Genomic DNA, 3,060 nt, shown 5'->3' with positions numbered 1-3,060 from the left:
TTTCATTAATTTAACATTTATATTGATATACTTTTTCATTAATTTATATATATCTATACTATCTTATAAAGCAAATTTAGCAAAAGTCTTAAAATATTAAATGACCAAAATACTCTTTATACATTTTTTCACCTTTTCACCTCCTTCTCTCCTCACATCCACTCACCCTCTCACAACCGATTATTTTTAAAATTATAATTTTAAATTTACACTTTATACTCCTATAATTAGTTAATTATTTTACTTTACGTCATTTACTTTTAATTCATTTTAAACCTTTATTGAATTAATATATATAATCGTATATCAATTAAAACATGTTTAAAAAATACATTTTTATTTTAACAAGTTACACCATTATAATCGTCTCTTTAATACCTTCGAAATGAGTCCAATATTGAATAGTTTTTTACTTAATTATATTATTATATATCTATACTATCTTATAAAGCAAATTTAGCAAAAGTCTTAAAGTCTTAAAATACTAAATGACCAAAATACCCTTTATACACTTTTTCACCTTTTCACCCCTCCTCTACTCACATCCACTCACCCTCTCACAACTGATTTTTTTTAAATTATAATTTTAAATTTACACTTATACCCCTATAATTAGTTAATTAATTTACTTTACGTCATTTACTTTTAAATGTTTCATTTTAAACCTTTATCGAATTAATATACATAATCGTATATCAATTAAAACTGTTTAAAAAATACATTTTTATTTTAACAAGTTACACTATTATAATCGTCTCTTTAATACCTTTGAAATAAGTCCAATATAGAATATTTTTTTACTTAATTATATTATTATATATTATATATACTGTAAAAAAATATTTTTTATATTTACGATTTATATTATAGTTATTTATTTATATATATATTATATATTTTGGGGTTAGGCTGTCCAAATTGCACTATATAATATGTTCTGAATTAATATGTTCTTGGGTTTTTTTGAAATATATATATATATATATACATGTATTAATTCAACCTTAATCTGAGTTTCTGGACAAGAAATAGGGTAAACAGTTGAAATTTCATTCTAAAACTCATATTTTTTGGTCTTTTCATGGCTTATTATCTATTAAATTTGTAGTTTTCTTTATTGGTTTTGAGTGTTTATCTTAAAACTCAAGTTTCTTGGTTCTTTGCTCTTGGTGTAAATCGAACACATTTGTGGAGTTGTTTAAATATATTGGATTTTAAGTTGTCATACAATTTTTTTATCGATAGTCTGTAATTGGAACCATAACTCTTATTTATTCAAATTGTATTAATATGTAAATACTAAGTGTAACATATATCATCGTTAAATCTTATCTTATAAAACCAGTGAAACTTCAAAATCGTTAAAATTCATGCCTCCCGCTGCATTGCGCGGGTACACAACTAGTATATATATATATATATATATATAGAGAGAGAGAGAGAGAGAGAGAGGATAATCAAACAACAATGCTAACTATTTAAAAAAAATACGAAAATGATCAAACCACGTGGCAAATCACATGTGATTTTACATTCACGGTAAAAAAGGTGTGTGGGTGACTTTGGCCACGTCTTTACGTCATGGGTCAAAGTCACGTGAATCACTTATGATTTTGTACGTAATATTAATGTAAATAAAATCACATTTGATTAGATTTTTTTTTTTAATTTTAAATATATATCTTTTACATTTAAAGGTGACTCTATCTATACTACATATATAACCATTTAAGACAAAGTCTTAAATACAACTCTTTAAGCACAAGTTACAATAGTTTTATGCAAGGTTTTCAAAAAACTCTTAATAACAACTCATTAAGCATATGGTACAAGTTTTCTATGCATTTACCTTGTCCCTCACAATTTCAGATTGTCTTTCACAGAACCCTTTTGGTAAGTGTAGACATAACAGGCCCTTTTCTAGCTCTCCTCTTTGAAATTGGCAAGGTCAAAGATCGCTTTCTTTTGATACGGACGATTTCAGACTTCAAATTCGTGGCTCCAAGATGACCGATTTCAAATTTCAAATTCGTGGCTCCGAGACGACTATGCATATAACCTTGGTTTTCCTCTTTGAAATTGGTAAGGTCAAAACTTGCTTTCTTCCAATCCTGCTACTCTGCACAAATGAGCGATTTTTGACTTCAAACCCATGGCTCCCAAGACGACTGTGCATATAACCAGGGTTTTGGAGTATTGATTTTCAACAACGATTTCTCTGGGGTATTGATTTACATTTCGTGGCTCCCTAGCGATTTCTTTGAGGTATTGTCCATTTCCATTTCAAAACCCTAACGATTTACATTTTGTCTTGGTGTTTGTTGTAGCCAAACTTTCATATATGTGTGTGTGTATGTTTGTCTTTGTGATAAAAACTTGATCATTTTGGTTAAAGGGATAAACTGTCACTGTTAGGGTTCTTGTGTGATGAAGAAGGATATTAGTTTGGAGCGACCCGACATAGCTGGAACTTCAATTCGTTCAAATAGCAAGATTTTTGGCATTACTGGCTAGGATCACAGGTTAGTACAATATTTTTGGCACTGAGTTGAAACTACCAAACCAAATCAAACCGGACAGTTTGGCTTCTTTTTTAGAGAGCCAGGTTCAATCCTGTTAAAAGACACAGGTACCATTTTCGAATTTTATGCCTTTGCGAGTTTGGTATGTATATAAAATATATAGGCATGTATGTAAACTATTTGTGATTTGCTTATAAACATAAAACTGATTACAAATGGTTAAAACTATATCATTTAGTTAGATGGTCTCTTTAGTTGTTTCTCAATCACATCAACGCATATTTTACTGAAATTTATATCTTGTATGTGAGTACATGGAGCACGATCTTGCTAGGCTTGCAGCTTCCCCTACGATTGCATTTACTGAACCATATCTATATGTGTATACAGATATATGTGAGTGTCTATGTATAAGAGGACAACCCACAATGTATGCAGCTTGACCTCTTTGCAATCAGGGTAAATACTACAATTATGATTACTTTTATTGATTAGTAGGCAAATTGCTTGAGGATATAGTATTTTGGCTATGTTTATG

The sequence above is a fragment of the Cynara cardunculus genome, unplaced genomic scaffold (genome assembly GCF_001531365.2).
Source record: "Cynara cardunculus var. scolymus isolate 2C unplaced genomic scaffold, CcrdV1 Un_Scaffold_1190, whole genome shotgun sequence".
In the NCBI taxonomy this organism is placed as follows: Eukaryota; Viridiplantae; Streptophyta; class Magnoliopsida; order Asterales; family Asteraceae; genus Cynara; species Cynara cardunculus.
The sequence above is the reverse complement of the archived record's forward strand: the minus strand, read 5'-3'. Positions refer to the sequence as shown.